Here is a 25217-nt window from a genome sequence, read left to right on the forward strand (position 1 = left end):
CGGTACAAGAACACTTGTGTCGAGAGGCCGCGGTAACCGCGGCACAACTCCGGCTTGCAGAAGCCCAACCGCCAGCCTCCCGATCCCAGCCGTTTCGGAACTACGCATTGGTATCTATTTCCGAGTCTTGCAGCCTAGCCTATGTTAGACCGTTGCGAGAGTGCGTAATCGCTAACCGAAGCTTTCGAACAGGTGCAGCTGCGGGCGGTGCGTGCCGATGCCGACTGCTCTTGAGAGCATCTGGCGAGACCCCTGCGGCGACTACGTAGTTGAAGCAGCCGTCTGGGTGTTACAGGTCATCCGCATTTACTCCAAATGCTTCTTGGTCATGGGCTGCTAGTCGAGAACACAAGGTAAGAACCTTGAGCGAAAGGCGACATAACTTGAACAAGCGGCCGCCTGTTTTTCATTTTCTCGAGCAAGAAACGCTGTAATGAAATATATTGCGGAAGGCACTGCTAATAAAAGAAAGCTTCCCCTTTAACGTTACTTACTTGCGATCATCTACACTGTCTGCAGTGTCGATATTGTGCCACGTTAGCGCGAACGCAACATCGCTGGTTTTCATATTTTTCTTGTTTTCGTAGAAAGTGCGCATGAGCACGACGTTTCTCCATGCAGATTACTGGTTTGCTTAATTCCATGCACGCATCATCTGATAGTGTGAACTTGCTAAATGGAAAGGGCATGCACATTGATGTGAAGTAACGGCAAAAAAAGAAAAACGCTGTCCGGACACGCTTGTTTTATTAGCCAGGTATGACCAACAAGTGCAGTACTTCAAAACATGAATACATAAGGAATGCCACAAGAAATGCAGTAAATAAGTGCAAAAGCGTTCTCATTTTGGAGGAGTCTGTGATAAGTGAAATTGCATGTAATTAAGTAGCCTGTCTCCTGCAGAAGTCGTGGGAAAATGCACTAAAAAACGACACGGAAGAGAAAAACACACAGAGCAGGACTGGCTTCTGCAGACGATCACTAACTAGCCCGACAACTCTTAATATAGCCTGTCCCCACTTGCTGCCAGAACAATCGCCATACCAGCACTCAAAGTTTTATTTGCTAGTTTTTTTTTTTTGCCCACTTGCATTAGGTGAGTGTTGCATAGTGTGCAAATATAATTTAAAAAATTGTCTGACTTCACTGATAACATCATCAACACCTCCACACAGTAAACCTCTCCAAAATTCTTTGACACTGACATCTTACATGTGCTGAAATGTGGCAACCAAAAAAAAAAAAAGACGTTCTTCCAAAGGCCAGTATACCGAAACTTCCACAGCTTGAGTAAGTGTTGGAAATTTTACAGTTATCAAATGAGGTTATAGAGTAGTTTTGCGGCACTTGCAGAAATTTTGGCACGTGGCGTGTTGTGGGAAAACAACTGAGTGCCGTTGACAGATGTGTACTTGTCGTTTATGTTGAATTCCCACAGAGCTGCTTAACGCTGTGGGAATTCAACATTTCCCTCGCCCTCACGACGCGGCAAACACCCTCTCTCTCTCTCTCGGGGAGCCCTCATCTTTCCCCCCTGGCCTCTTTCCTCCGGTGTTGTGGCGGAGAGCGCAGGGGTGAGAGAACGGCCTCTCCTTCCCCTTTCATCTCAGCGGACAGCACCCAGAGAGAGAACGCCGCGACGCCGTAGCGCGCGGATGCTGCTATGACACCGAGGAAGAACATTGGGCGTTCCCAATAAACAACTTAGTCCGCTGGCTATGTTTGCCTCGGTGTGTCGTTCTTCACGGCCACGGCTGTGGTCAGAGCTAGCGGTGTGGCCTCGGTTCTCAGAGCGGAGCCGCAGCCCCGTGAGAATCCCCACAACGCACAAGTCGCATACTAACATCTTCGTGCTATGCGGATATCAGCGTGCACATTGACATCGGCCACAACACTATAGTATACAGGGTGTAAGACGACTACCAGGTTTTGTCAGTCAAAAGCTGCATTGCCTTCAGGCATTATTTTGCTGCAGTAGCAAATTGTGATTGCACTGCGGTTCTAATATTTGGGGGGTCTCATTCTCTCTCAATCACCTGCAGCAGAATTCAGTTTGCCATACTTCCAGGGAGAATAAATTGACAATGAAAGTTACACTGTACAGCTTCTGTTAGACGGGAATTAATTGTTCAGATGCATGAATAACTGTCAAATTTGTAAAAGACCTAAACCTCATTTTCATTTTGCTATGCTGAAAAGTGAATATTGCTTTTTCTCTTGTCAACAGGAGGCACCGCTGCATCTGCTACAGCCAGCTTGCGCACTGGCTTTGGGGATGCCTCGGTAGACATCACAGTAAAGTCGTCCCTATTTGTGATGCAAGCCAAATAAGGGAAAGGTTTCCATCTGACAGTTACACTGGTTTCCAGTTTGCGCAAGGTTTGTAGAGTCATCACCTTATTGATTCTGAAACAAGCCAGAAAACATGAGAAGAGAGAATTGCAGGACAGCTGGACTAATAATTGAAATTTTACTAAAGGATACAGGCAAACGAAGACTTGTACAGAGATGCACATTTAAAAAAGGCCCCGAAAGACTGTTGACCGACTTCTTAGCCACACATGTCCTTAGCCTTTGCAGAATAGTGTGCCTTTGGATTTGGATCTGGGGCTTCCCTTTTGTAACGAGTGGTCCTTGACCATAAAGAGTTTGCTTTTTTTTAGATGATTTTTTAGACACTTTCTGCTTTCCACGCTTTCACTGCTTTCGGGTTTTTCGTGCACGTGCATTTCTGTGCGAATTTTCTTTTGCTTCTTTCCTTCAGTGACATTTCAGTTGTTAGTCAAACTTTGTCTTTTGCTCCTCTCTTCTCACGTGTTTCGTCTTCTGGCTGGTTTTAAGATGAATCAGTACCAACTCATCCAGTTGTTAGTTTTGTTGATATCACTAGCCTGACTACACCCACTGCTGGGCAAATGCCTGTCCCATATCCATCCGAATAACCCGATCCGGTGCCAGGTGCATGATTCCCGCAAACTTCCTAATTTCATCTGCCTGCCCGAGTTTCTGCCGCCCTCTGCTACACTTGCCTTCCCTTGGAATCTACAAGTCATATATAGGCACACTTAGAATGAATTTTGTGTACTCACTCCCCACCTATACCTTTGACGGGTAGAATTTTTTTTTTTTTTTGAACTGACCGCAAATGCATCATAATGGGAGAGGCATTATAATAGATGCCTCTCCCATATCCATTCAAATAACTCGACCCCTGTCAGCTGCATCCATATGATCCCCGCAGACTTCCTAATCTCATCTGCCTGCCCGAGTTTCTGCCGCCCCCTGCTACGCTTGCCTTCCCTTGGAATCTACAAGACATATATAGGCTCACTTGGAAGGAATTTTGTGTACTCACACCCCACCTATACCTTTGATGGGTGGAAATTTTTTTGGCACTGACCTCAAATACATCATAATTGTGCAGTTGTATATATACCTGCTTGTATAGATGCCTCTCCCATATCCATCCAAATAACCCGATCCTCTGTCAGCTGCATCCATCTGATCCCCGCAAACTTCCTAATCTCACCTGCCTGCCTGAGTTTCTGCTGCCCCCTGCTATACTTGCCTTCCCTTGGAATCTACAAGACATATATAGGCTCACTTAGAATGAATTTTGTGTACTCAATCCCTACCTATACTTTTGTCGGATGCATTCTTTTTCAGCACTGACCTCAACACATCATGATTGCGGACTCAGTGTTGATGTCTGCGCATGTCTTAGTCTTCACTGAAACTGGATACTACCCAGATGAGTATCCTTTAGATATGCGTGGATTCAACTTTGTAGGTGCAGCCAGACGTGCTGACCAGACAAGAAATGCAGGGGTAGCTATATATGTAAGACAACCTCTACAAGCTACCATCGTGACGCCCCCAGTGCCGATGAAGCAAGGAAAGCACTCTGTGTGGCAATTGCTGCCTTGGACTTGGTTATAGCGGGAGTAACGGAAGAACCGGAAATGGACATGGAAAAGTCCTAACGGAGAGACTAAAAATGAAATCGACTTCATAATGTGTTCAACCCCCGCCATTGTGCAGGATGTAGAGGTAATCGGGAAAGTGCGATGCAGTGACCACAGGATGGTGAGGTCCCGAATTAGCCTAAATCTGAAGAAGGAACGCAACAGATTAGTAAGAAAGAAACCCATCAACGAATTAGCGGTGAGGGGGAGGGCAGAAGAGTTCAGAACCTCGCTACAGAATAGGTATTCAGCTCTAACTGAGGATGGCGACATTACCCTAGAGGCAAGGAACAATAATTTCAGAGATATCATTACTGAGTGCGCGGTAGAAGTAGGCGGTAGGATAGTTAGAGAGGATACCGGTAAGCTGTCTAAGGAGACGAAAGATTTGGTTAAGAAACGCCAGAGTATGAAAGCTTCCATTCCAACAGACCAGATCGAATTGGCCGAGATATCAAAGCTAATCAATAAGCGCAAGGTGGCCGATATAAGGAAGAATAACATGGAGAAATTTGAGCATGCTGTAAAGAACGGGGGAAGCCTTAAAGCGGTAAAGAAGAAATTGGGCATAGGCAAAAACCAGATGTATGCGATAAGGGACAAGGCGGGCAACGTTATCACTAATATGGACAAGATAGTCAAAGTAGCCGAGGAGTTCTATACAGATCTCTACAGTAGCCAAAGTAGTCAGGACCGTAATGAGATTGGCGGTAGGGAAAAACAGTCAGACGTTCCACCAGTGACAAAGGACGAGGTCAAGAAAGCACTAGAAACTATGAAAAGGGGGAAATCAGCTGGAGAGGATCAGATCACTACAGATTTGCTGAAGGACGGGGGGGATATCGTGCTAGAAAAACTGGCGACCCTGTATACGCAGTGCCTGGTGTCATCGACGGTACCGGAACCATGGAAGAATGCAAACATTATCCTCATTCACAAGAAAGGGGACTCTAAGGACCTTAAAAATTACAGACCAATCAGCTTACTGTCTGTTACGTATAAGGTATTTACTAAGGTAATCGCTAATAGAATCAGGACAACCTTAGACTGCAATCAAGCAAAGGATCAAGCAGGGTTTCGGAAACGGTACTCTACTATCGATCATATCCATACCATCAATCAGGTGATAGAAAAATGCTCGGAATATAACCAGCCCTTATACATAGCATTCATTGATTACGAAAAAGCATTTGACTCAGTTGAAACCTCGGCGGTGATTCAGGCATTGCGAAATCAGGGGGTAGACGAGCCGTACGTGAAAGTGCTGGAAGATATATATAGTGGCTGCACAGCAACTACAGTTCTGCATAAAGAAAGTAACAAAATTCCCATAAAGAAAGGTGTTAGGCAAGGAGACACAATCTCCCCAGTACTATTCACAGCTTGTTTAGAGGAAGTATTCAGAGACTTGGAATGGGAGCAGTTATGGATAAGGGTAGATGGAGAATACCTCAGTAATCAGCGATTTGCTGATGACATTGCCTTGCTAAGCAACTCGGGGGATGAGCTGCAAATAATGATTGATGACCTAGAAAGAAAAAGTAGAAAGGTAGGCTTGAAAATCAATATGCAGAAGACTAATGTAATGTTCAACAGCCTCGGGAAAGAACAGCAGTTTACATTAGGTAGCGAAATACTGGAAGTAGTAGGCGAATATGTCTACTTAGGACAGGTAGTAACCTCAGATCCGGACCATGCAAAGGAAATAACAAGAAGAATCAGATTGGGATGGAGCGCATTTGGCAAGCACTCGCAGATTATGTCTAGCAGCTTACGGGTATCGCTCAAGAGGAAAGTATACAACATTTGCATCTTGCCTGTACTCACCTATGGGGCTGAAACGTGGAGGCTAACCAAGAGACTTCTACTTAAGTTGAGGACAACCCAGAGGGCTATGGAACGAAAAATGGTAGGGGTAACATTAAGAGATAGAAAGCGTGCAGAGTGGGTCAGAGAAATAACTCGAGTTACCGACATTCTAGTGGAAATTAAGAAGAAGAAATGGACATGGGCAGGACATGTAGTGCGAAGAGAGGATAACCGATGGTCGCTGAGGGTAACAAACTGGATTCCAAGGGAAGGAAAGCGTAGCAGGGGGCGGCAGAAAGTTAGGTGGGTGGATGAGGTTAAGAAGTTCGCAGGGGTCAAGTGGATGCAGCTAGCACAGAACCGGGTTAAGTGGAAAAATATGGGAGAGGCCTTCACCCTGCAGTGGGTATAATCAGGCTGATGATGATGATGATGATGTATTTCGCCTCACGCAGGAAACGACGATGCCGTCAAAATCGTGGCTAATGGTTTACCTGAACGCACCGACAGAAGAATGCTCATCTGCACAGGAGACTTCAATAAAGATCCCAGAAGAGACCCATCGTTCATCGAAGCACTCGACTCTAGATATTCCCTTGAACTATGCCAACTGCAACCAGTGTCAACAACTCAGTGGAGAAGCAGTTTAGACGTAATCATGTACAGACCTTCTGACGAATATGTAATAAGTGATGTGCAGACGAAGAGTCATTTCTTCACAGATCCCCGAAGCGTATTTATAGGTTTGAATAAAAGATGAAAACGAGAAACACGTGTGTGCCGTCATTCTTGTCTGTGCGTGTTTACCCATGCCAAACATAGCACAGCCAAGAGCATCACCATAGCCATACTAGCATAAGCATAACCAGAGCATCACCACAAGCGGTACAATAGCAGAACCCACGTATTGCTTCGCAATTACCAGGCTTAACCAAGCTAAGCCACAGACAATTTTATTATACTCGAATACATGGAGTTCTTCCTCCATGCTCGTATGTAAGGGTATCCATCCGGCAGTTGATACAGGCTCCGTCACTGTTCCTGAAGCTCTGGGGTTTAGAGATACCAGTGGCCGGGTGAATAAACTGGCGGTGGAAGCTAGCAAAAAACGACTGGAAGATTGGTGGCTTAAAAGCAGAGAAGTGACATAATGTAGAAACAAAAATTTAATATAATGATGGTTTAGTTAACCAATCTAAATCAATAATTAAGATATAGGGAGAAAAATGAGCATGATAGCTACTGCTACCACCTCATTTCAAAGGGGATGCTCCTATATTCCATCCATCCCACTTCCTCCATGCCCACGATCTATGCCCGCACCCCCACGGGCCACACTCGGTGACGACCGGCTGCCAGTGCCGGTACTTCTGGCTCGGGGTGAGCGCATATGCGCCGTGGCATTGGCGTAGTCGTATAGTGTTGGAGTGGTGTTAGCAGAGAGCTGAAATAAAAGAGGAGATGGAGTGGTAGAGAGACAGGACAGTTATTAGAGGTGTAGTAAAAATAATAATAAATTTGAGTAGTCCGTATCTGGCCCACACGTGATTGTCTTAGCAGTCTGCAGAGCTCGTCACTACAGGCGGGCGTGTGTACTGCATGGCTGCATATTATAGTGCACACAATAAGTTCGGGTGCGCGGGCAGAAAGAAGACCCGCCACCACGGTGTTACCACGGTCTACACAAAGGCTTTGAGCCCTTGAGTTCACGTACGACACACTTTAATCTCAGTCCACATGTCCTTCCTTCTTGAACGTAATTACGCGCACAGCATCGCGCGATTTTTTTTTTTTTTTTATGAACGAGGGGAACGCTGGGGGCCCTACTACTTTGCTTTGATAAGCTATAAGTTCCCATCACATGTTCGTGCATTTTAACGCGCGCGGATCAGGCAAAGTTGTGGAGACGCAAGCGCTTATAATTGTATTTATCTGTTGGTTTCCATCAGGAATTTGTTTACTGCTAGTTGAATTGTCTCAATAAGGAAGGAAGCCTTCTGGTTTCGGTAGCTATAGGGAGCACCAGCTGGTTCTGTGCTGTGGCTGCCGGGATCTGGCGTTGTATGGTCGGAATAATAATAATAATAATAATAATAATAATAATAATAATAATAATAATAATAATAATAATAATAATAATAATAATAATAATAATAATAATAATAATAATTGGTTCACAGGAAGGGTAAGGCGCAGTATCTGTCACACTTGCTCTATGGACGTCCTTAACCGCGCCGTAAGGGAAGGGAGGAAGGTGGGAGTGAAAGTGGAAAGAGAGAAAGGGGAGCCGTAGTGGAGGCCTACGGAGTAATTTCGACCACCTGGGTATAACCTGGGGTTCTTTAACGTGCACTGACAATTGAGCAGCACAACAGGGCACATTAGGGCGCTTTCATTTCGTCTCCATTGAAAAGCGACCGCCGCGGCCGGAATTCGATCCCGCATCCTTGATTCACAGTAGTCTAGCGGCCGATATATATCGCATGCATTCAATGGTTAGGGCGCTCGAATGCAGACAGGCAATCGCGTGAACACGATTGCAAGCCTACATATACGTGCCCTATAGCTGTTATGGCGAACCAGAATGTTCCCCGAGGCCAGTGCCGCTGTGATGAGCTATAGGATCCTCGATCACATATAGTTTGGGAATGTCCGCACTCTAGCTCCCCCGGTGGAATGCAAAAAATAGATGGTGGAGAAACTTATGTGCAATTGCTGCGTAGCTCAGAACGACGGGAGCGCAAGTAACGGACTATATCGACAAGATGTAATACGTGAGGTCACGTATTTTCTCGCATACACTGTGCCGTTTCCGCCGATCGAACCGCGTTGGAAGATCTGCTAACAGCGCTGGTTTCATCGACCGCAAGGCAGTGCGCGTAACCGTCAGCGAATTCACTCATGTGTGTTCGCACAGCATGAAAGCCCTGCATGCTTTCCTCTTGCCGTCTGTTCAGCAGGAAGGAGAAGGGGGAGGGTAACTTTCTGCCAGCACACTCGAACTTATATTGTGTGCACTATATGCAGCCATGTTGTACACACGTCCGCCAGAGTGACGAGCCCTGCAGACTGCTAAGACAATCACGTACGGGCCAGATACCGACTACTTTTAAGGCGAAAGCCTTTAATGGCTCATGCTGGGGTGGACAAAGTGTGTCCCGCTTTTGCAGCGTTCTGATTGTCCGAGGTGGGATGCGTCCCTGCCATCTGCAGCGCCACACTTGAACGCGCGCTAAGGAACGCCACGCGACAGGAGCGATGGTGTACCGTCCTAACTCACACTTGCCGGAGAAAGTGTGATACTGCGCCTTCCCTTTCCTGTAAACCAATTAAATTAAAAGCAGCACTACAACGAATGCCGACAAGAGGCTAACGATTGGAGGCAAATTATAGGAAAGAAAGGGTAGGCTTTCGCCATTCTCATCTTAAGAGACGTCTAAGAGACCCTCTAATTTTTATTATTATGTTTACTACACCTCTAATATCTGTCTTCTCTCTTCTTTTTTCTACAAGCGCAATGTACCACCATATATATGTATGAATCTCCGCGAGTATGCAAGACTTGGCACCATCACTGTGCTGCATGTTCAGAACGTCCTAAATGCACTAGGTGAGTTGCATAAACCTAGAAGTCAGCTTCTCTGCAGAGCAAAAACCCCTTCGCCATGGCAGCCAAACCTGTTTTGGGGGCAGAAGTTGGGTGCAGCGCAGAATACTTCTATGTCCAGCCTGATGTCATGCACAAACCTGTTGAGCAGAATTCCTTCATCATTGAGAGTCTGGAGGAGGTAGGGGCGGGGTAGGCGTTATGAATGGCACTCACAAACGGAGGGGTGCTTAATCCCATAATTGAGACAATAAGAGGGTGCAGGAAATGGACGTGGCCATTATTGCCACAATAGACGTCTCCTGCACTGCACCTAATTTCAGCCCCCAAAACAGTTTTGGCCGCCATGGTGAAGGGGTTTTTGCTCTGCAGAAAAGCTGACTTCTAGGTTTCTGCAACCCACCTCTAGTCATGTTTAGCTCCGAGCTTGAGCACTGTCGATCGCGTTGAGCGGGCGTGCGCTACGATTTGCGTTATATCTGTACGGTTGCAAACCATAACGCGTATCTGTGTGACAATGCTTTAAATGGGGCTAGTTTTGTTCTAATATTAAAGGAGCGCGCTTATTGGCTTGACAAAATAGACAAACGGGATGAAAAAAATACACGATACGAGACACAAAGCACAGTGTCTGCGCTTTGTGTCTGGTGTCTAATATTTTTTCATCCCGTTTGTCTGTTTTGTCAAGTTAGCGCACTCTTTTAATTAATCTGTGTAATGTATACAACCTGCGTTGTTTAAGCTGCACAGGTCAAGAAAAAAAACATGCCAAAAACGAAACCATAAAGCTCGATCGTGCTCCATCTGCAACGGCATAGTTTCGTTTCTTTCTTTCTTTCTTTCGCGCGCGCGCGCGCGCGTGTGTGTGTGTGTGTGTGTGTGTGTGTGTGTGTGTGTGTGTGTGTGTGTGTGTGTGTGTGTGTGTGTGTGTGTGTGTGTGTGTGTGTGTGTGTGTGTGTGTGTGTGTGTGTGTGTGTGTGTGTGTGTGTGTGTGTGTGTGTGTGTGTGTGTGTGTGTGTGTGTGTGTGTGTGTGTGTGTGTGTGTGTGTGTGTGTGTGTGTGTGTGTGTGTGTGTGTGTGTGTGTGTGTGTGTGTGTGTGTGTGTGTGTGTGTGTGTGTGTGCGTGTGTGTGTGTGTGTGTGTGTGTGCGTGCGTGCGTGCGTGCGTGCGTGCGTGCGTGCGTGCGTGCGTGCGTGCGTGCGTGTGTGTGTGTGTGTGTGTGTGTGTGTGTGTGTGTGTGTGTGTGTGTGTGTGTGTGTGTGTGTGTGTGTGTGTGTGTGTGTGTGTGTGTGTGTGTGTGTGTGTGTGTGTGTGTGTGTGTGTGTGTGTGTGTGTGTGTGTGTGTGTGTGTGTGATTTTGACTGTTCGCGCTCGCGTTAAATGCAGCAGTTATCGAGCTGCTTCATGAGTAGGAACAAAATTCACGTCGTCTGAGCGTGCGGGACGTCATGTGTGAAACAGACAAAGCATGCACTGAACTGAAGCGCTCTATTTCACGCCATCCATGCACCGATGGAGAGTATATCGATTAGGACGGCATGCTGTCAACGTACTGCGTGCTAAATGCTGTCCAACGGCCACATAGCGAAGTGCGACCCGCGGAATCACTGCCACAAATCTGTATTGCATGCTAGCAGTGTTTAGTGAAAATGTAACTGCCTGCGTCCCAAGCATCACTCCACCTTTCACCAATATTTGCCTTCTACGTCCCTTTTTTTCTAGGAACTTAAATTAGGAGTAAGTGTCTAAATAAGGGGGGAGGGGGACATGCATTTGAGAAGCATTAGTAGGGTGTAGAAGCACCTCCTGCTAGAAATGCGGGTTGTTTGGGGGTGGGGGAGATGTGCTTCACAGCAGGACACTGGCATCCTAATTAAGACTAACTAGACTTGCAATTCATATTTTTCATGCCCGGTCTCTGAAATTGCCCACTTCAACTACACTTCCAATATGCCAACAAGCTCCCAACATCCCTCTGCCAGGTACCCCTGAGAAGAGCTCCTTACCCTTTGCACTACTGCACAATGCCACTTTCTTCCAGAATATTTGTGCACTACGCATATGTCTAGACCATTTTCTCCTCTTGTCTACTGGGGCAGTAAAATTTGCAGAAGACATATATTCCACCACTGCTACACTGTATAGTGCTGTATAGATTTATTTTAGGGTATGAAAATACCATTTTGGTTTGACCACTGTGCATTTACTTCGACTACTGAGCTGCCTTTCTTGAGAAATTGCTTCACTGAGCAAGACCATAAGATAAATTTCTTACAACTTGCAGATATATTAACCATCACCATAATGTTTGCGTCATTTCTGCATCAAGCTGCAACAACTCCTTGAAAGTTATTCTGAGCACGGCAATGTGCGGTGTGCAGAAAAAGGGACCGAAAGGGGGCAGCATCTATCTATAGTGCTCTAAGGGCCATAGCAAAAACAACAATTTTATTGGTGAAACTATTGTAACAGCTCATTCACAAAATGGTACCACAAGTGGTGGTGTGAACAACCAGTATGACATTCTCAGCATCCATGCAAATCTTAAAAGGATAAGATACAGTAAATCGGATCATATTGATTTGGTGTGCGTACTTGAGCTTGCTGTTGCAGCATTTAATAATCCTCCTTGTCCAGGGATACAAATGAATGCTTTGCATAAATTGGTCTCTCAGTACAACAGCACCCATTCTGTACAGATCAGTGCAGATTGATTCATTCACCGAAACTGCACCTGACATTAATGTCTTGTTGGTTCATATTGTAATATGCACTGCATAGAGCACAAATAACCCTGAAATAACAAATAAACCACATGTAGTTTATATTGCAACAATAACATGGTGAAACTGGTAGCTGAGACAGTGTTTGCGGCTTTGGCATAACTGCTGCCATTAGCCACTAGAAGCAGGCAACTCCTTGTGACGGGGGATTTTTACGGTACAGGGGATCTGAAGCCAAAGAGCGCCAAGCACAAGAAAAGTGGTTAACTCAAGTCAGTAAAATGTGCTGGGTGTGAAGGTTTTATAAAGTGATTAAGTATCTGTGGTAGACGTAGCCGGTATAACAAGCAAAACTGCTTATTTATACATGAGGTAATGGCGCCCGTTTTCGCTCTCCTTGGCCTGGTCGCCCATGCCGGGGTCTCCCGGCGGTCCGCCTGGTTAGCTTGCCGCTTGGGGCGCTGTCGTCAGTGGCGCCCACAACACCCCCCTTTCTTGAAAGGTTTGATCGCACAGGTCCAGGCGTTCTGGTCGCTTACAAACACGTCCACTTCTTGTGGTGCTCGTGTCCTGCAACGGTTGCAGGTGTCTTGCTGTATGTCTTGCTTGTCCTCTGTCGGTTTGTACAAGCAAATTCCGGACAGCTGGCGGCAGAGTAAAATGAATTTGATTTTTCACGGCAAACGAGATAGGTTACACATAAAAATCCTACAGGCTGATTACGATCAGAGGTGGGCATTCGACCTCAAAAACCTCGATCTCACTTCAAACTCAAAAAATATTTGGCGACCTCACTCAACCTCAACCTCATCAATTGAGGTTGAAGTCCCCCAGGCTACCTCACCTCACGTTTCAGGTGACCATTGGCGACCTCACTCAACCTCACCTCAAACTCAAAATGTGAGGTTGAGGTCGGGCGCTCGACCTCAAAAAAAAAAAAAAAGAATCATTAAATTAAACCGCAACTTAAAGCTAATATACATTTCTCGGTAATCCTAGGGTATATAGGCTAGCCAGAATTTTGTCGTATGAAGGCTGTATTTTACTCCTAATTTTATACAACAATTAATATCCCGGATAAAAGCAGAAAAACTCCGAACACTACATGTCCAACTCTGAACTAAAGTGGCAATCCTCTCCCCCTCCTCGCCTACCCTTTTGTGGTCGGTTTCAATCTAAGGTCTATATGGGTACAACGTTACTACGCATAGGCCCATAATGCAATACAAAGAGTTTATCCCATCTGACCCACGTGAATAAGATTCGTATTAGAAATAAAACAAGCCAGTTCTTACTATAAACTGAAAAGCCAAATGCTGTTGACCCTAGTGACGACGACAGCAATGACGATATGCTCTTTTCCTTTTCTTGCCACATAGCGCAAAACAGACAGGGACACAGCGAGACACACGGGACGGGCGCTTTTTTTTATCGCCCGTCCAGTATGTCTGGCTGTGTCCCTGTCTGTTTAGCGCTATGAGGCAAGAAAACCGACACCAACTCGCCCAAGCTTCCATCCTTGCTCTTTTTCTTAATTCGAAAAAAAAATTGATGACTGCAAAATTTTTTTTTAATACACTGTACATTGTTTTGCGACAGAATACATTAAATTAGGAAAAAATAGGAATACATTCGTGCCTCGTTAGTACGAACGCTTTGGTTTCCGACCAAAGCTGTCCATAAAGCAAGTCATCCATAATAACGAGTCATGAATAAAAACGAAAAGTATAAAATTGAGAAAAAATTTATAATTAATGGCTGCTGTTTTAATTAATTTGGGTATATAAACACAGCCGAGACGTCGATGCTACCCTCTTCTCCATAGATTCGTCGACCCGAAACGTCATGTCTGTTCTTAAACCTTGTCAGCCATCCTCTTGAGTAGCTGAAGTCAGTAACGCCTAGACAGAGCGTAGAATAATATTTCTCAGTAAACATCCCCCTGTTTTTCTGAACAAAAATTCCGTAAGTCATCACAGGTAAAACCTATCAAGACGGAGGAGAAGAAGCACTCATAATGTTGCCGAGGCAGCGAGACTTCTTTTGAAGCATTTCGTCGCTCACGACAGCACCATTCGCGTACACATTCCCAAACCACATTAACAAGGCTGACTCCATTTCTGCGAACTGTGCTTGGCGCTGTCGGACTGTGGCTTTCGCTGCGATGCCGACGTTGAGTCATTTATCGGAGTCCTGTAGTATATATAGATGGTATACCGTCGACCTGGCGAGGTTGAGGCCTAGTTGAACTTGGGTGCAGTCTTTCATGGCTTGGATTGACTGAGATGGCTTTTGCCGCTTGTATTCACAGATTTCCCGCTTCGCGCCTAAGTTCAGCTCCATTCTTTTGCGTTTAACTCCCGCCATGCCAAAAGTCAGACTAAAGTTGAGGGTTATAGGTTCCTGCTTTTTTGAACTCTTTTTTCCTAGTTAACCTCCCTGACTTTCCGTTCTTCTGATTCTCTTTCTTGCCTTGTATTGTTTCTGTAAGGAAGCGAGGGAGTCAAGTTGGCAGGCTACTATACAGAGGGCTATCAAACAGCCCTTTCCAGTGCCGTTTGTATGTGTTCCTATGAAACAAACACTGCAAGCTGAAGTACATTTTAGAACGACGGCTAGCCGACTACGAAGAGCTCAGACCTTGCAAAGGCCGCATCGTTGACTCAAGGCGAAGCCGACATGCGGATCGCTGTGGTGCAAAATGCGGTAGTTCGGCAGCGCAACAGTGACGAAAACCAGGAGCATGAGAAGGAAGGGCGTCCAGGACGGGACGCCCGGTCCTGGTTGCGTGGTCGTCGCGTTTCTTTTGTCGCTCTACTTCGTGGGTGTGTCTTAACCCTGACCGTAAAGCGTTAACGTCTTCATGGAACACACTTTGTGTTCTGGGATAGAAAAACTTCAGTTCCCACCCCCAATTTTGGCGCTTGTCTTTCTTCTTATTATTTCTTTCTTACGCTTTTACCGGCCTCTCTTCTGTTCACGTTCAGCAGAATTTATTGCGACCACATGTTGCTATTTTCCCGACTGCGGCCTTTAGTTGCGGCGCTGCCGCTGCACCCAGAAATCTCCCGGTTCCCTCCTTTTGGGTTCTTTATTAGTTAGCTGACCCTCGGTTTGCTCTGTACGATCCCTGTCATCCACCCTCCTTTTCTCCTCCTCCTCCCTTCCTTCCCGCTCTTGCCCCCCCCCCCCCCCCCCTCCCCTCCCCTCCCCTCCTAAAACGACGACACGCCCGCTTTGGTTCTTTCCAACTCCACAGGACTCGTTCAGGCATTCGACCGTATCGGCTGTCGCATAGGTTCCCGGCCTGCGCACCCTTCTTAACTTGCGTTCGGACTCCCCTGGTTTTTTCAAGCGATGTCCATATTAACGAGACAAAAATACATGGGCCGAATAGGATGTGTGCATTCATTCCCTGTCCATTGTTCAGAGAGCGAGTTTCTATATTAACGAGGCATAAATACATTGAAAAATCTTCGCCCCAGAAAACTGTCCATAATTCGGGTCCTCCATATTAACGGATGTCATATTAACGGGGCACAAATTTTCTATAATAGCCACTCATGAAACGACTTGTGAAGACTAAATCCCCAACAAAACAAACAAAAGAGGAAAAGACAGCAAAACACCAATTAATCATAAAACTCGGCCAACGCCGAATAAACCTTCAGAAAATTTCCAAGAGGAATGCTGTTTATCTTATCAAGTCCCAACCGGCCACTCCAGAACGTTTGTTTATAATTCTGTGATTCCGCGGCGTATTGCAAGAATTGGCGGAATTGCTTCTTCGAACACCACGCTTACATTAAAAAATTACAAGGGTCGGAACTGCTAGGAAAAAGGGTTAAACGTGAACCACTTTGCTCTCGCGAACATCAGCTCGCCCGTCAAATTTCGCCGGAGCAAAATGTGCAACTCCCACGCACCTAAAGAAAAAAAAAACACACATGATATAAATACTTGTACGTCTGAACTGAATACTGGATGCCATTTCGCCAACAATTCTGAGACGAGCTTCTTTCTAGTATTCGCCTGGTTTCCTTTGAAGACTAAACTAATATATTGCACGGAGGTGTCTCCGAAGCTGCTTCGCCGCACGCCCCGTACATGAATCTAGAGAAACCGTTTCCCCGTTAGTGTCGTATAGTTACAGCACATAAACGTAAAATAAAGACAAGAACAACAGAAAGGAGGCGAGCACGCAGCCCGGAGGGACCGCGCCCCCTGCTGTGCACGCGCTCCTCCCTTCGCCGTCCGTCTCCATGGCATCTGGTTTTGCTCATGCAGTGAATGCCGAACTGTCACCAATACACACCAAAGGCAGTGGGATATGTGTGTCAGCTCCGCTTCCAGAGACTGCATCGCGCTTTTCAATACTTGCAAAAAGAGAAAAACTAAATGACCGCGCCGGTAAGTGGAAAGGAGGGTTGTGCTATGGGCCTCTGAAAAGATGCCAAAGAAAGAGCCTAATGTGAGGGAAGAAGCCTGTTCTCTTTTCGGCAGTGTACGAACTTAATTGACATACAAGAAAATATATATGAAGAAATACCATGTTGACGAAAGGAATAACAAATGTCGCACACTAAAAACAGAAGAGAACTGCGCTTCCCAGAGCGTATAGAAGGTTTGAGACATCGACGTAGTACTGCATTCCTCAGTGCTAGCATGTAATTGGCTTCATTCACGTATATCTAAATTGATTTTTAAAGAAAAAGACAAATGTCTGAAAAAATAATTCCGACATCTGGCCACAAAAAGTTTCATCCGATTGATTTGTCCGTCTGGAGCAGACGGGAGCACAAAAGAGACACGCTCAGTTCGCTACACCAATTCGTCCGTCTAGACACCAAAATGTCGAGCTGGAAACCATCTCAATACTTTCTAGCTCATAAAAATATGTAGGAGAACGCTTTTCTCTTTTTTTTTTCTGCGCCTGAATAAGAGATTTCAAGAGAAACCTGATATTATGAAGTTAAGAATCCCTTACTCTCCTCCTTTCTCTGCATTGCTTGATTTCACTAGAATTTGAGAGAGAAACACGGGGCCTCAGCGGAGCGAAATCATTTTTTTTTTTTTTCAATGGGCTTCACTGTATGCAAGCCCCATATATTTTTTTTGTCTCTTCTATCTCGGCAAATAGTTAACATGTGCAGGCTTCTTTCCTGTATACCACTGCGTCTTATAAGCTGTGCCGTCCGTTTCATCCTCTTGCATGTTTTACCGCTATATTGGTTATGTGAGGAACGCTAGCATCTTGATCCCATGCTGCAATGATTCGGCGTTGCAGTCTTTCGGGGCCACCTGTGAATCTGTTAGAAGGAACAAGCAGCACAAGACCAAAGAGAGGTTGTTTTGGAAAATACAAGAATATAAATTTACAGCACCGGAATATAGAACGATGACGTACAATTCGAAAGGGAGGACTTCGATAAAATGCTCAGATGGTATTGTGCCGGTTTTCCTGGTTTGTTCATGTTTTCCTTTTTTTTATCTGTCAGTATCACGTCCTCTAACAATTTCGCTGCACCGTTTTCTGTTAAGTTTCCGTGTAATGTACAGCGGGGTCCTTTATCGAATGTAAGGCAGCAGCCGTGACGTTAGCGCCTGGAAACGGGCATGCACACGACAAACAGTTCTACTCCGCGCCGTCTGCGCAAAGACAGTTTGCTTCACTTTTTAGTTTGCTTGTTTCTTTGCGGCATCCGACAAAAGCACCGCGGGTCAACGTGAGTTATGTGCTTTGCGCGCTCCTGGGTGTTTGAGCCGGCGGCAAGCATCGGCAAAAACAAGTCAGAGGAAACGGGGGTGGCGGGCGGGGGACATGAGGAGTTCGTGAAGTAAACAAAAAAAAATATCTCCTTCCAAGAAGACCAGAGGGAAGCGTCCTCGGGCTGCGGACATTACGGTGGAATGCCGAAAGCTGGGCAGGGGCTGCGGCATCCGGTCGTCCGAACGGGGGGTAACCAAACACCGAGAGCCGGCGGGCACACCGCGGCAGTACGCTCGAGCTCCGCGTCAAAAGGGGTGCTCTTCGAAGAAAGCCCCGGCAACAGCAAAAAGCCTGGACCTCACAATTTCGACCTCACACAATGACGACCGCACTCAACCACAAACTCACGCGTGAGGTTGAGGTCCAATTTCGTGACCTCACTCAAAAATTTCGAGCTATCGCCGACCTCACCTCAACCTCACCTCACTCCGTGAGGTTGAGGTCATTTTGAGGTTGAGGTCGACCTCATGAGGTCGAAACCTCATGAGGTTGCCCACCTCTGGTGCCGGGTGTCGTATGATCGTTTTGCACGAGCTCTGTAAGCTTCATTATTTTGTCTGAATTCGCTGTCGTCCCACTTCGGGGCTAGCAGCTTCGAAGTGGTTGGTACTGTGGTGTTCAGACGACGACACATTAAGAGTTCTCCTGGTGAAAACCCTTCCACGCTGGGTGTGGCCCTGTAGGCAACAGAGGTGGGCATTTGACCTCAAAAACCTCGACCTCACCTCAAACTCAAAAAATATTTGGCGACCTCACTCAACCTCAACCTCATCAATTGAGGTTGAGGTCCCTCAGGCGACCTCACCTCACTTTTCAGGTGACCATTGGCGACCTCACTCAACCTCACCTCAAACTCAAAATGTGAGGTTGAGGTCAGGCGCTCGACCTCAAAAAAAAAAAAAGAATCATTAAATTAAACCGTAACTTAAAGCAAATATACATTTCTCGGTAATCCTGGGGTATATATAGGCTAGCCAGAATTTTGTCGTATGAAGGCTGTATTTTACTCCTAATTTTATACTACAATTAATATCCTGGATAAAAGCAGAGAAACTCTGGACACTACATGTCCAACTCTGCACTAAAGTGGCAATCCTCTCCCCCTCCTCGCCTACCCTTTTGTGGTCGGTTTCAATCTAAGGCTTACATGGGTACCACGTTACTACGCATAGGCCCATAATGCAATACAAAGAGTTTATCCCATCTGACCCACGTGAATAAGATTCGTATTAGAAATAAAACAAGCCAGTTCTTACTATAAACTGAAAAGACAAATGCTGTTTACCCTAGTGACGACGACAACAATGACGATATGCTCTTTTTCTTTTCTTGCCACATAGCGCTAAACAGACAAGGACACAGCGAGACACACGGGACGGGCACTTTTTTTATCGCCCAACCCGTATGTCTGGCTGTGTCCCTGTCTGTTTAGCGCTATGAGGCAAGAAAACCGACACCAACGCGCCCAAGCTTTCATCCTTGCTCTTTTTCCTTATTCGAAAAAAAATTGATGATTGCCGAGCTTTTTTTTTAACACACTGTACATTGTTTTGCGACAGAATACATTAAATTAGGAAAAAATAGGAATACAGTCGTGCCTCGTTAGTATGAACGCTTTGGTTTCCGACCAAAACTGTCCATAAAGCGAGTCATCCATAATAACGAGTCATGAATAAAAACTAAAAGTATATAATTGAGAAAAAATTTATAATTAATGGCTGCTGTTTTAATTAATTTGGGTATATAAACACCGCCGAGATGTCGATGCTACCCTCTTCTCAAAAAATCCGTCGACGCGAAACGTCATGTCTGTTCTTAAACCTTGTCAGCCATCCTCTTGAGTAGCTGAAGTCAGTAACGCCTAGACAGAGCGTAGAATAATATTTCTCAGTAAACATCCCCCTGTTTTACTGAACAAAAATTCCGTAAGTCATCACAGGTAAAACCTATCAAGACGAAGGAGAAGAAGCACCCATAATGTTGCCGAGGCAGCGAGCCTTCTCTTGAAGCATTTCGTCGCGCACGACAGCACCATTCGCGAGCACATTCCCGAACCACATTAACAAGGCTGACTCCATTTCTTCGAACTGTGCTGGGCGCTGTCTGACTGTGGCTTACGCTGTGATGCCGACGTTGAGTCATTTATCGGAGTCCGGTAGTATATATAGATGGTATACCGTCGACCTGACGAGGCTGAGGCCTAGTTGAACTTGGGTCCAGTCTTTCACGGCTTGGATTGACTGAGATTGCTTTTGCCGCTTGTATTCACAGATTTCCCGCTTCGCGCCTTAGTTCAGCTCCATTCTTTTGCGTTTAACTCCCACCATGCCAAAAGTCAGACTAAAGTTGAGAGTTACAGGCTCCTGCTTCTTTGCAGTCTTTTTCCCTAGTTAGCCTCCCTGACTTTCCGTTCTTCTGATTCTCTTTCTTGCCTTGTACTGTTTTTGTAAGGAGGCGAGGGAGTCAAGTTGGCAGGCTATATACAGAGGGCTATCAAACAGCCCTTTCCTATGCCGTTTGTACGTGTTCCTATGCAAAAAACACTGCAAGCTGAAGTACAGTTTAGAACGACGACTAGCCGACTACGAAGAGCTCAGACCTTGTCAAGGATGCATCGTTGACTCAAAGCGAAGCCGACATGCGGACCGCCTAGTGTGCAAAGTTTGGCAGTTCGGCAGCGCAACAGTGACGAAAACCAGGAGCATGAGAAGGAAGGGCGTCCAGGACGAGACGCACGGTCCTGGTTGCGTGGTCGTCGAGTTTCTTTTGTCGCTCTACTTCGTGAGTGTCTTAACCCTGACCGAAAAGCATTAACGGCTTCATGGAACACACATTGTGTTCTGGGATAGAAAAACTTCAGTTCCCACCCACAATTTTGGCGCTTGTCTTTCTTCTTATTGTTCCTTTCTTACGCTTTTATCGGCCTCTCTTCTTTTCTGCGACCACATGTTGCTGTTTTCCCGACTGCGGCCTCTAGTTGCGGCGCTGCCGCTGCACCCAGAAATCTCCCGGTTCCCTCCTTTTGGGGTCTTTCTTAGTTAGCTGACCCTCGGTTTGCTGTGTACGATCCCTGTCATCCACCCTCCTTTTCTCCTCCTCCTCCCTTCCTTCCCGCTTTTGCGCCCCCCCCCCCCTTCCCTCCTAAAACGACGACACGCCCGCTTTGGTTCTTTCCAACTCCACAGGACTCGTTCAGGCATCCGACCGTATCGGCTGTCGCATAGGTTCCCGGCTTGCGCACCCTTCTTTAACTTGCGTTCGGACTCTTCTGCTTTTTTCAAACGATGTCCATATTAACGAGACACAAATACATGGGCCGAATAGGCTGTGTGCATTCATCCCATCTCCATTGTTCAGAGAGCGAGTTTCTATATTAACGAGACATAAATACATTGAAAAATCTTCGCCCCTAGAAAAACTGTCCATAATTCGGGTCCTCCATATTAACGGATGTCATATTAACGAAGCACAAATTTTCCGTAAAAGCCACTCATGTGAAGACTAAATCCCCAACAAAACAAACAAAAGAGGAAAAGACAGCAAAACACCAATTAATCATAAAACTCGGCCAACGCCGCATAAACCTTCAGAAAATTTCGAAGAGGAATGCTGTTTATCTTATGAGGTCCCAACCGGCCAATCCTGGGCGTTAGTTTATAATTCTATGATCCCGTGGCGTATTGCAAGAATTGGCGAAATTGCTTGTTCGAACACCACGCTTACATTAAAAAATTACAAGGGTCGGACTGCTAGGAAAAAGGGTAAACGTGAACCACTTTGCTGTCGCGAACATCGGCTCGCCCGTCAAATTTCGCCGGAGCAAAATGTCCTACTCCCACCCGCCTAAACACACACACACACACACACACACACACACACACACACACACACACACACACACACACACGCACGCACGCACGCGCGCGCGATATAAATACTTGTACGTCCGAACCGAATACTGGATGCCATTTCGCCAACAATTCTGAGACGAGCTTCTTTGTGATATTCACTTGTCGGTGGTGTCTAAATTGCATGGTGGTGTCTCCGAAGCTGCTTCGCCGCATGCACCGTAGGTAAATCTAGAGAAACCGTTTCCCCGTTACTGCCGTATAGTTACAGCACATAAACGTAAAATAAAGGCAAGAACAACAGAAAGGAGGCGAGCAAGCAGCCCGGAGGGACCGCGCCCCCCGCTGTGCACGCGCTCCTCCCTTCGCCGTCTGTCTGTAGCAGACAGGGCAATAATTGAATTGCAGTAATGAAATTACTGTAATTTAATTACTTTTCTCGGTAATTTGTAATGTAATGAATTCCTTTCTCGGGTTGGTAATTTAGTAATGTAATGAATTACTTTTTGGCAGTAATTTCGCAGCAAAAGTAGTTAATTCCTTTCGAAATTACTTTTACTAAAGTGCGCCACTACTCCTTCAATAGTCAACGAAGTAGAGTGCCGCGAAAGCAAGAACGACGTGCGGCAAGCGAAGCCAGCGTAACGGATCGGCAAAGGGGGACAGATTAAGCATAACAGTGCGTCTGAGACCTCGTGTGTAGCAGGGGCAACCATTCTCCAAGTAGCAGGATACAAGGCGTCAAGGGAATGCCGAAGGGAGAAAATGGTGCAAAAAGGCTGGAGCGGAAAACTAGTTGCGAGCGCGGCGCAGCGGCACTCCCTGCTGCGTCGGCTAGTGCACAGTGGTGCCTGGTTACACTCAACACCACGGTGCGGGAGAGGATTGGGGCTGGGGCAGATAGGCAGAAGGGTCCATGACGTGAGGCACCGTGGCTTGAGCATTACTGAGCTGTGAGTACAAACGTTCCGACGTCGATTCTTGGGACTGCGGAAGCAATAAATAACCTAGCTTCTTCGGGCCCTTCAAATGGCGGAGACAGCTCCGTGCCAGCAAGACGCTGGGTTCGCCGGTCATTTCACGACTGTTCGACCACGTGTTTTTTTTTTTTTTTTTTTTTTTTTTTTGTAATGGCTCGTGCTGTAGGAGAGAGGGAAGGAATAGCTCTCTGGGACAGAATTTGGCGGGAAGACGAAATAATGTGTGTCCTTCGCGTCCGAAGAACAAGCTTTTGTTTTGTTTATTAGCTTTGATTAGTTTTTGCATGGATGGAAACTAGAAAGTAATTTAAAAGTAATTTAATTTCTCAGTAGAAGTAATCATAATGTAATTTCATTACTCTTTAGGAGCAGTAATGAGTACTGTAATTTAATTACTTTTCTTAGATTTTCAGCAAAGTAATTAGTAATGTAATTTAATTCCTTTTCAAAAGTAATTTTGCCATGCATGGTCTGTAGGCATCTGGTTTTGCTCATGCGGTGAATGCCCAACTGTCACCAATACACACCAAACGACAATGGCGTATGTGTGCCAGCTCCGCTTTCAGAGACTAGATCGCGCTTTCCAATACTTGCAAAAGAAAAAGAAAAAAAACTAAATGACCGCGCGGGTAAGTGGAAAGGAGGGTTGGGCTATGGGCCTCAAAGAGCCTAATGTGAGGGAAGAAGCCTGTTCTCTTTTCGGCAGTGTACGAACTTAATTGACATACAAGAAAATATATATAAATAAATACCATGTTGACGAAAGTAATAACAAATATCGCACACTAAAAACAGAAGAGAACTGCGCTTCCCAGAGCTTATAGAAGGTTTGAGACATCGACTTAATACGGCATTCCTCAGTGCTAGCATGTAATTGGCTTCACATCACGTACATTAAAATTGATTTTTAAAGAAAAAAAACAAATATCTGAAAAAATTATTCCGACATCTGGCCACAAAAATTTTCATCCGATTGATTTGTCCGCCTCGAGCAGACGGGAGCACAAAACAGACACGTTCAGTTCGCCACACCAATTCGTCCGTCTAGACACCAAAATGTCCAGCCGGAAACCATCCCAATACTTTCTAGCTCATAAAAACATGTATGAGAACTCTGTTCTCTTTTTTATTTTTTCTGCGCCTGAATAAGAGATTTCAAGAAAAACCTGATATTATGAAGTTAAGAATCCCTTACTCTCCTCCTTCCTCCTGCATTGCTTAATTTCAATAGAATTTGAGAGAGAAATAAAGGGCCTTAGCGGAGCGAAATCATTTTTTTTTTTCATTGCGCTTGACTGAATACAAGCCCCATATATTTTTTTGTCTGTTCTATCTCGGCAAATGGTTAACATGCGCATGCGTTTTCCTGTATACCAGTTGCGTCTTATAAGATGTGCCGTCCATTTCATCCCATTGCAGTTGTTCGGGGCCACCTGTGAATCTGTATAAGAAACAAGCAGCACAAGACCAAGAGAGGTTGTTCTGGAAAATACAAGAATATAAATTTACAGGACCGAAATATAGAACGATGACGTACAATTCGAAAGGGAGTACTTCGATAAAATGCCCAGATGGTATTGTGCCGGTTTTTCTGGTTCATGTTTTTTTTTTTTTTTTATCTGTCAGTATCACGTCCCCTAACAATTTTGCTGCACCATTTTCTGTTAAGTTTCCGTGTAATGTACAGCAGGGTCCTTTATCGAATGTAAGGCAGCAGCCGTTATAGCGCCTGAAAACGGGCATGCACAAGACACAGTTTTGCTCCGCGCCGTCTGCGCAAAGACAATTTGCTTCGCTTTTTAGTTTGCTGCTTTCTTTGCGGCCTCCGATAAAAGCACCGCAGGTCAACGTGAGTTATGTGCTTTGCGCGCTCCTGGGTGTTTGAGCCTGCCGCAAGCATCGGCACAAACAAGTCAGAAGAAACGGGGGTGGCTGGCGGGGGGCATGAGGAGTTCGTGAAGTAAAAGAAAAATATCTCCTTCCAAGTAGACCAGAGGGAAGCGGTCTCGGGCTGCGGACATTACGGTGGAATGCCGAAAGCTGGGCAGGGGCTGCCGCATCCGGTCGTCCGATTGGGGGGTAACCAAACACCGAGAGTCGGCGGGCACACCGCGGCAGTACGCTCGAGCTCCGCGTCAAAAGGGGCGCTCTTCGAAGAAAGCCGCGGCAACAGCAAAAAGCCTGGACCTCACAATTTCGACCTCACACAATGACGACCTCACTCAACCTCAAACTCACGCGTGAGGTTGAGGTCCAATTTCGTGACCTCACTCAAAAAATTTCGAGCTGTCACCGACCTCACCTCAACCTCACCTCACTCCGTGAGGTTGAGGTCATTTTGAGGTTGAGGTCGACCTCATGAGGTCGAAACCTCATGAGGTTGCCCACCTCTGGTAGGCAAGCAGCGCTTCGTGTATGTTGGAAGACTTCCTCAAAAGCTGCTTTGCTGTCTGCACAGCCCTCTCAGCCATACCGTTGCTCTGCGGGTAGTAAGGGCTTGAGGTTGTGTGTGTGG

At 46.0% G+C, this 25217-nt stretch overlaps 1 long non-coding RNA gene across 1 annotated transcript; it reads left to right on the plus strand.

The window, feature by feature from the left end:
• Nucleotides 1–226: 226 nt before the first annotated feature.
• Nucleotides 227–6535, plus strand: LOC146206826 (uncharacterized). Its single transcript, XR_014703291.1, has 3 exons — nucleotides 227–353; nucleotides 2228–2379; nucleotides 6230–6535. It is a non-coding gene; the product is annotated as an uncharacterized LOC146206826 (long non-coding RNA).
• Nucleotides 6536–25217: the final 18682 nt, after the last annotated feature.

The sequence above is a fragment of the Amblyomma maculatum genome, chromosome 1 (assembly GCF_055883805.1).
Source record: "Amblyomma maculatum isolate TAMU_Amacu chromosome 1, ASM5588380v1, whole genome shotgun sequence".
Taxonomy (NCBI): domain Eukaryota; kingdom Metazoa; phylum Arthropoda; class Arachnida; order Ixodida; family Ixodidae; genus Amblyomma; species Amblyomma maculatum.